The 9,690-nt window shown below is 42.9% G+C and overlaps 1 pseudogene; it reads right to left on the bottom strand.

Annotated features, from left to right (window-relative positions):
- Window positions 1-987: 987 nt before the first annotated feature.
- Window positions 988-1,291, bottom strand: LOC123131540 (ethylene-responsive transcription factor 3-like; annotated as a pseudogene).
- Window positions 1,292-9,690: the final 8,399 nt, after the last annotated feature.

Below are 9,690 nucleotides of genomic sequence, written 5' to 3'. Positions count from 1 at the left end.
CTCGCCTGTGAGCTGTTTAGGGGGGTTGCCCCATATGAACTTCGTAGTGATTTGGTGTTGCCGGGTTTTTGCCCTACATGAGTTATCTCGATGGCGAGTGCTCGCAGTAGGTTTCCCAGCGGTGCTTGAACTCGCTCTCCCCTCTCCTGTCTCATTCTGTGGACCTTGCTGTATTTCCGTTATGTCGCAGTAATGGAAAGTGGTTATGCCCGGTTCAAAAGAAAATACTTCTCATGATATACTTTATCATATGTAATTGGTATTCTAGATATAGCTATTTTTTCTATAAGCTTAAAGAAAATTTGTATAGGTTGATTTTTTAAAAAGTCAATATGTGTTGCATTATAAAACGGAGCACTCATAAATGGTTTTCCATATTTTTTTGAGAATAAGGGATTTCCAATGGTTAAGAGCATCTTCAACAGCCGCCGAACGCGCGGCACGCTAAAAACTACTTTGCAGCGCGTCTATCGCCTGGAAAAACGCGGCGGACAGTGCTGGCTCCAGCCGCCGCGCTAAAATTTAGCGCGCTTGTATCTCCAGCAGGCATGCTAAAATGCAGCGCACGTGCTATCTCACGAAACATTGCATACATATTTTACATAGATAATAAAAATATAGATATTTTACATAGTTCATAGCATAGATTGATAAACAATACATAGATACATAAAACTACAGTGCAACTACATGAACTATGGTGCAACTAGATGAACTATGGTGCAACTACACCCTACTCTGAATCGTCTTCGTCCTCATCCGGACTGGTGTTGTCTGAGGTATTGATCAACATGTCCTCCCAACGAGGATCAACCACACCCCACCTGCCTCAACGATATCACACTGCGATATCGCCAGGGCCTTTCGCCGACGCCTCTCCAACTGCACCGCGCGGCGCTTTGCCGTCCTTTCCACCCAGAAGGCGTGCTCCGCCGTGACGTCCTCCGGGTGGCGCCGGCGCCACTCCGCCATGGCTCGCTCGTCTTCCTTGGCGACGAGGAGGCGGCGCTGCCGCCGACGATGCTCCGCACGATCCTGGTCCGTGATAAGACGAGGCGGAGGGGCGACGTCCTGTGCCTGCTCGCGCGTGAAGACGTCGATGAAGTTCATCTGCGCCGTCGGCCCCTAGGCACCACGCCGCCGCGTCGTACGCGCGGGCGGCCTCGTGCGCGGCCCCGAACGTGCCGAGGCCAAGCCGGACATCGCCGGACCGGATCTCGGCATAGTAGGTGCCGCCGGGGCGCTCGAGGACGTCGCGGTAGCCAGACGATCCACGGCGGCGCGGCGGCATGGTGGCGCGGTGGTGGCGGGAGCGAGGAAGCGGCAGAGTAGCAAGGAGAGTGCGCGTAGTGTGGAGGCCGCGTGGCGAGCGCGGCAATTTATAGGCGTGCTCAAAGCAGCGCTGCCGCCTTTCCCCACGCGCGTCGTCGTTTCCCGCGCGCTAGTTTCCTACCGCCGCTGGAGGGCGCCAAAACGTCCTGCGCGTGCTAAAGTGAAAGTTTACCGCGCGCGCGTCTTTTGGCATCGTTGTTGGAGATGCTCTAACGAGGGGATTGTTAAACCATCATCGGATCCACGTCAGCCAGGAAATGCGTGTCTGACGAGCCCCTTTCACCCGGAGGAAGAACACAGCACGACGAGCTTTTGCGCAAAGAGAGGGAGCATGGGCATGCATGCATGGGATCGAGAGCGAGCGATCAATCGGCGCCACAGGACACCGGAAACAGCACGCGCGCGAGGCGACGACGAGAGCCAGCCAACCAGCCGGGGAAACAATGGGAAAAGACGTGCCCAGCAGCTGCGCTCGTGCCGTCCCATTGACCCTCGCCCAAGTTCGGGGTGTGGAGATTGTGATCTCTGGGCGTAGAGTCCCTTCCACCCCAACAGAGCGGTTCACCTTTCTCCTGCCCAGCCATGAATGATTGGTGACCCCAACGATAGTCCAAAGGGCCGGCGAGACGATCCGTCCCTCTCGGGGTGTTTTTTACCTCGTGATTTGACCAATGCCACCTCTGCTTGCTTGCTGCTGTTCAGACTTCGGAGTCCACTAGCATGGATGTCGACCCCAAAAGGAAAAATAAGTTTTGACTCTTGGTGTGGCGGTGACAGATCATCCAGAGCATGGCCTGGACGGAGGACGGGAGCATCTTCCTCGCCGGTGAGAGTCGGGAGTAGGGCTGGAATTCGAGGCGAGTCGAGTCAGCTCGGCTCGACTCGCTAGAGCTTGTTTCGTTAACGAGCTAACTCGACTCGACTCGTTATTATTAACGAGCTCAAATATAAGATTGACTCGACTTGTATAACTTACGAGCTGGCTTGTTTAGCTTGTTAAGCTCGTTAAATATATGAATATAAAACCCTTAAATATTATGAAAAATATTATATATATATATATATATAGGACAAATGTTTCCTACAAGCAGTGGTAGTTACCACCACTTGCGTTTTGTATGTTGTATGTAGTATTTATCGAAATCAAGAGTATGTACGTGTAGTATGTAGTATATAACAATGATTAGGTAGTATATATACAAATTTTTAGGTAGTATGTACCTTTTTTGAGTATGCTCTTTTTTACGTACAAATATGTACGTATTTCACAAATATAACAAAAACTATGGGCTCATATGCAATTTTTTCATGTAACTTGCTTTGAAATATCTTAGATATATTATATGAACATATTTAAAATAATAAAATAGTATATATAGTACCACATGGTAGTATATGAGATATGTGGGGTAACTACCACCGGGTGGTAGGATGGATTTTCCCTATATATATATATATATATATATATATATATACATACATATATATCCCTAAACAATAGTAATTTCTTTGTAACCCATGAGTCTCCTAGGCGATTGGGCCTTCAACGGTTAGGCCTTGTGTTGTGCGCTTGGGACATAGGATGCTGAGTGGCTGATTTTTTTTTATATTGAAAGTGGCTGATCTTTTGTACCGAGCCTAACGAGTTACACGAGTACTCGTGAGATTGGCTCGGTTAACTTGGTCTATAAACGATCTTAAACTAAAACTCGGCTTGACTCGTTATTCTTCGAATTTGAGTCGATTCGAGCCAAATCACGAACTACTCATTTAGCTCACGAGTTTCGAGCTTTTTTTTCAGTCCTAGTCGGGAGCAGGAGAAAGTGCCTTTCTCTCCTGTGGTACAGCGCAGCTAATGTCGAGACCTGGCCTTTGGGGAAGCGTCTGCATGCTCTGGCGAGACATGTCAACTCAATCCGAAAGCGGAATATGTAAGCAATTTACGAGCTAGTCAGCCATTGCATGCTTTAGATGTGGAGAGAGCTACGTACCCAGCCATGTGGAACATACAGCCTCGTATTCCTCGCTTACATTACATGGCTCGTAGCCAGCTCAAACAAGTAGATTGCCATGGAGAGAATAAATCAGTGAACTAGATACTTTATTACAGAAACCAGACATATGCTCGATGGAGTATCACCATGTAAACACAAGCACACAAGTTTTCTGTCAACTCTTATTTGATCACTGGTTGTTTCCAAAGCTTAGGCCTGTAAGTTACTCTCCTACTTACATGTTTCAGTGTCCTTCCCTACAAAAGAAAAACATATTTCAGTCGGCTACCTAATAACACCTGCAACTCTGTCCCGATTATGAAAGAAATCATTGGAGTCGACCTGCTGGACATCAAACCTGGCAAGAACAAATTCATAAAAAGTATTCCTGTATCTACAATTTGTCGGGCCAAATATCTGTTGATATCACGCAGACAATAGTACATCATAGTACATTTACTTGGCATCCATTAACTAGATCCACTGATCGTTAGGTCTTTCAAAGGAACAGTTTCACACTGCAGCATCATTGGCATGTTCCTCGCTGTCTAGTGCAGCATGTAGTTAGAAAGTATAGTCAATCCGAACATCACAAGACAAATGTATTAACGAATCACAACACATTTAAAGAAATTTGCTTGATGAAGGAAACTCGATAGGAGTATTAGGGGATTTACTATATGAAAAAAATGTATGATCCCTTAAAAATTATAAGAAATAAGATAAGTGATACGTTTTGCACTTTTAGAATAGGTGATCTTCTAGAGATGCCCATACATTTGCACTGTTCATGAAAATTCTACGAGCAAAATAGACTGTGTGTTGCAATTGACATTATAAAATAAATTTGAGTTTGCGTCATATTCGACAGTTTACCTGCCGTAGCTCCCAATAAGTTTGCTTCCGACTCCCTTATCTTCTATTTGGTGTGAAGTCGTAGGGTTGCGACATTAATTCCTGAAAACAGAAAAGGATACTATTCAAATATCTAACATTTGTCTTATAAAGTTTTATTATCGATCAAATATATGGCACTCCATAGATGCACCAAGAGTGTTGAGAATTTTATTGTTGAATTTGGATCAAAATAAACTTCCTTGGTTTCTAAAAAGGAAAGAAACTTGCTTCCAATTGGAGAATAACCTCTGCACACATGATGCTCAATAGCAAATATTTGTGTAAATCTATGCAAAACCAAATCAGTGAAATACATGATGGAGTTTTAAAGAAGAAAATGAAATATCGCATAATATTAGGACAAAAGGTCCGTTCAGCTATACTTATCGCTGTTCTTTGGGATATTTTGAATATTCAAAAAATTATTCAGTTTTAATTTTAATTAAGTGGCCTGGCGCAAGTAGTCCCCCTCAATCGAAAAAGGAAAAGGACTTGAACAACTCATGTCATGTATATGTAGAAAACAGCTTAAGCAAGAATCCAAAGGCATCGAGCCTCTCCCGAATAAACAACAGGAGGTGCAGTGTAAAAAAATAACTGAAGCCCACACCCCAGTGGCGGAGCTACGCAAAAATAGTTGGGCGGGCCAGACAAACAAGTGAACATTTATTTTCCTAAATTACGATGAATCATGCTACTTCATCAGACATAAGACTGCCCTCACTAATATTTTAATTAAATCAGCAGATATATGCAGCCCGTGCTCGCCCTTGGCTGCTTGATGTATGATGCTGGCCAGCTAGTGGCCACTGGTGCTTGCTGTTCCGCTGCAGCTCGGCTGCTCCTTGTGGCCATAATTACTGAATCTCCCACTGCTAGTAGACTAGGCTTATGAGCTACCGATGTAGTATGTGAAAGAAAAAAGATAGCGGCCACTTCGGCCTTGCTGTAGCTCCGATCATGGGCGGGCCACGGCCACTTTGGCCTTGCTGTAGCTCCGCCAGTGCCACACCCCATGGTCCTAAAGAACTCCAATTCCATACCGAACTTTTCGGCCCTAGAGTTTCAGACCGTGGTGGATAGCACAATCCACACGCATCACATAACATAATCATCGTCTGCACACATACAGTGGTTGAATCCTGAGGGTAACAACGACAAGCTAAGTTTAAGCAGACGCATCACAAAACATAATCATCGTCTGCACACATAAAGTTGTTGAATCCTGATGGTAACAGCGACAAGCTTGCGAGACCAGGCCATGACGTCCACAGCCCCACACCCATGGTGTCCACCAGCACGGCATGTCTTTTTCTTCATTGGGTCAACATCCATCCATCTTCTTTATCAGTTTTAATTCCTTTGTCCACTCTTCCTTATTGATCCCAATCGGCTTATTCATTTGAACTTGCAGCCATATTTAAATTGGTTTATTTGAGTTTAATGTAGCGAGCTGGGATTATGTAATAGTGAACCAAACCCTCTTTTGGGAGCAACTAGTTAATAAGCGCTCCTTCGGGAGTCTCGCGATGATCAGCGCCACTTGGCGCGCTCTCAGCCATTAGCCACGTGTCGCGCTCTGGACGCTCCCTTCGGATTTTATTTTTTTATTTTTCCACATACATTTTCGGCTTTTTAAACGTTTTTTTTCAGTTTTTTTCGACGTTTTGGTTTTCCCCCGGTTTTTCTTACCTTTTCGATCAAAAAGAATTTCAAAAAAAAAATTGCGCGAAAAAACGCGTTTTTTTTCCTTTCGCAAAAGTCACAGTTTTTCTTACGTGAGAGGCACGGTTGTGCTTTATCGAGAGTCACGGCCGTGCCTTTCGGAAACGAAAAAAAATGTGTTTTCTGTTTTTTTCTTTTGCGAGAGTCACGGTTTTTCTTCCGCGAGAGGCACGGTTATACTTTTGCGAGAGTCACGGCCGTGCCTCTCGGAAAGGGAAAAACAAAACGCGTTTTCTATTTATTTATTTTTCGTGAGAGTCACGGTTTTGCTTCCGCGAGAGGCATGGTTGTGCTTACGCGAAAGTCACGGCCGTGCCTCTCGGAAAGGGAAATAATATGCGTTTTCTGTTTTTTTTCTTTCACGAGAGTCACGGTTTTGCTTCCGCGAGAGGCACGGTTGTGCTTTCGCGAGAGTCACGGTCGTGCCTCTCGAAAACGAAAAAAAACGCGTTTTCTGTTTTTTTCCTTCCACGAGAGTCACAGTTTTACTTCCACAAGAGGCACGGTTGTGATTTCGCGAGAGGCACGGGCGTGCCTCTTTTGGAAAGGGAAAAAAACCGTGCTCCCGGTTCGGTTTTTTTCATCCGTTTTTTTCGTGAAAAAAAAGTTCATCGAAATCTATCAACATGGGATCTAGTTTTGAAGATCTCGACGCGAGGAATCCAATGGTGAAAATGGTTCGAGATTTGCACGGACGGTTTAAGAGATAAAATGTTTTGAATAAACGGATCTACGAAAAAAGGGAAAACTCCCAGGTTGCGACAAGTGGCGTACTGCATGTGCGCCACTTGTCGCGACCTGGGAAAGTGAAGTGTTCTTTGCAACGAGTACTCCTTAACTAGTGATTTTGCCCTCTTTTTAGCACATAGTCAACCAAAAAAATATACGCACGAGGCCCAGCTCGGCCCAGTTGCTTCCCAATAGATAGAAAATAACATGCACCAGGCCCAGGCACAGCTTGGCCCAGCAGGAGACACACGAAGAGGACAGACGGAGAGAAAAAGGAAACCGTACACTTCCCTTTTTTTTTTTACTCACGCATAGATGGAACGACGGATGGAACTTTCACGCACAAATAAATCACGGACGAAATTTAGGAGCAAGAATCATTAGCCTCTTTATTAGTAGGTAAGGTATAGATATAGATTTTAATTCAAAATTCTCATTTTCTTCAATTTTCAGAACATTTTTGAAGTTCCAAATTATTTAAAGTAGAAAAAAGGAAAATAAAAATAAATAAAAACGAATTTTGAAAAACAAGTTGCCCAGACATGGGCCGGCCCAAATGGGTGAAACTGCGTCTTCTCCCTGCATGCAGAGCGCAGTATAAGGAAGGTCCCTACAGCATGGGCCGGCCCAGGCAGGGGATTCCCTTGTGCAAAAAGTTTTTTTTATCATGTATATGTAGCATTGGTGGATAATATTTTGCAACTTTGGCGGCAATTTCCATGACGTACTCTTATTATCAGGCAAGGTTGGAAAAAGCGGTAGGCGTAAGCGAGGCGGTTGGCCTTCGCCTAGTGCCTAGGCGGTGCCTAAGCGCGCTAGGTGCGGCCTAGGCGGTAATATAGTTTTCACTCGTAGTGTATTTGTGATTATTATATGGATGTTGATATTAGTTTAGAGCATATAAATAAGTTAATTACCATCTACTGCCATTGGAATATAACCCGTTTGACATATCAGTGTAGTATGTGGCATGATTTCTTGCTTGGGTAGGCAATTTCTTGCTTGCCCTGCTTAGACCTTCATTTATGCCCCAGGTGATGCATTCGGCCATTGCCTAGCGCCTAGGCGTGCCTAAGCGCCTCCTAAGCACTGTCTTTTCCAACATAGTTATCATGTATATATTTTACCTTTCTGCTATGTTTTTTTACTTTTTATTTTATTTTCTCTTATTTGTTTAGGCTTCCTTCTTTAGTTCTTTTCCTAGTTTTACTTATATTTGTTTTTTTTGTTTTCTACTTATCCTTTTGGACTCGAATTTTTCAAAGTGTATGAGCATATATCCAGATGCATGAACATGTTTACAAAATGCACGCACTTTTTTAAATACATGAATATGAAACATTTGTATGCATGAATATTTTTAAAACACGAGATGAATATTTAATTTTATATACATGCAAATTTTTGTTGAGCACACATTTTTTTCTTTTGCGAAATTGCATTATATGGTTTTTATATTTTACTTATTTTCTGTAATATTTTTTTTAAAATATTTTAAATGAAATATTATTTCTTAAAAATAGAAAATATCAAACTAAATGGTTGGTATCATGTCCAGCCCATATAGAGGGTAGTTGATGCACTTCAGCGATGAGCTCCCGTAAGTGGTAAATCCTATTCATCGCTCCTTACTTTGAATTGTCGTTATATTACACAAGGATGGCTATACATGGCCAGCCCATGTTCGTGCTCTCCTTAATTATTATGATTTCCTCTTCTTTTGTTTCTATTTTTTTACGGGCAAATCAGAGAGCTTATTCATATGAAAGCATTCCTAGGACAATCAGCCAACAGGCTAGTCACTAGAAAGCTAGGTGTTTCATCAAGCTAGCTCTCGGTCGTATTCAAAGTGCTAGCGTGCTTCGCACAAAGATGTGCCGGAAGGTTTGCTGACTTGTTTACATGCTGAATAATAAAAGAAGAAAAATTATTACTGAGCTCTCCTATTTCTAACAGAATTGGAGCCACAAATGAACGAGAATTGTGGCAAGTGTTCTAAAGTGTCATCAACTCCATGCAATCAACTTTCATTATCACATGCAATAACCCTTGAAGAGTAGCAAAACGAACCCCATCTCATAGAGAAAGCCTCCATGATCAAGGGGTCAGAGATCCCCAAGTATGGCTTGCACCATGAGCTAAGCAAAGCCGAAGAGGAGCGGGCGATGCCACCTGCACTACCCCTGTCCCGGCAAAGTTTAGGGCGCCGTCCTTGGTGATTTTAACAATACCATCATCAGGAGGATGCCACCCGTATCCAGGCAGAACCGAAGCTGCCTTGCGTGGTAGATGAAGGAGTGCAATTGCCTCCTTAGTCGCTCTGATCGTCCCTATTGTTCTCTCCATTTTGTTCTATTTCCTTTAAAAATAATTGGTTTTGTTATTTTTCTATCTTTATTTAATATAGGTATATTTGTTTTGGAAACATATTTGTTGAAGTATATGAACATACAATTGTGCATGAGTAATTTTTCCTAAGTACGTAAATATATTTCACAATAAATGATTTCTTTTTTAACACAAAAAAATTCATTTATAAATGGGAACAGTTTTTTAAGCATGGGACTGACCGTTTTGGGGAATATATTAACATTTTTTTTGCAGTGCTTATACTATCATATTTTCGATTTGATATTAATTTATTTAATTTAAAATATATTTAATTAGTAAGAATCGGAATATATAATAAATAAATAAGTAGGAATTGTGAAAATACTGAGCGTGCAACGTGTACATGTAACGAACTGTACTGGCTGGGTTGTTAGTTAGTTCTCCAGTGAATCGTATAACTCGAGCATGCAGTTTCCTGGCCCAATAAGCTCACGCGAGTGATCTTGTAACACTCCCGGCTCACTTCCTGCTCATCCTATGCCATGTTTCCACATCTGTTACTTTGCTGGAGTCTTTTTTGAACAGGTTGAATATATTTTTTTTTGCGGGTGCGGTCATGTCTTTTTTTGCGGGTGTTGAACAGGTTGAATTGAAACAGCGAGTGCTATGGAACTCTACAATT

Source organism: Triticum aestivum, chromosome 6A (assembly GCF_018294505.1).
Source record: "Triticum aestivum cultivar Chinese Spring chromosome 6A, IWGSC CS RefSeq v2.1, whole genome shotgun sequence".
NCBI lineage: Eukaryota > Viridiplantae > Streptophyta > Magnoliopsida > Poales > Poaceae > Triticum > Triticum aestivum.
Note: the sequence above shows the minus strand (reverse complement) of the source record. Positions and strands in the feature narration are given on the sequence as shown.